The sequence below is a fragment of the Bison bison genome, unplaced genomic scaffold (genome assembly GCF_000754665.1).
Source record: "Bison bison bison isolate TAMUID 2011002044 unplaced genomic scaffold, Bison_UMD1.0 scf7180017864155, whole genome shotgun sequence".
Classification (NCBI taxonomy): domain Eukaryota; kingdom Metazoa; phylum Chordata; class Mammalia; order Artiodactyla; family Bovidae; genus Bison; species Bison bison.
In genome coordinates, this window is record NW_011494727.1 from 411,809 (window position 1) to 412,033 (window position 225).

The window sequence follows — 225 nt, forward strand, 5'->3', positions numbered from 1 at the left end:
GACACAGCCCCACCCAGAGGAGGGCAACTCCAGGGGTGAACAGGGAGGAGCCACGGGGTGATAGCAAGGCCGTGGGGACAAGATGACACAGAAAGTAGGAACTATTTGAATCCCTGCTCTCAGTTTTGCCTTCACATGTGACTTTTCCCCACTGGGGCAGGGAAACCCCAACCCAGCATGATTCAAGGTGGAGCCTCATGGAGGAACCACAGAATAAATTAACAT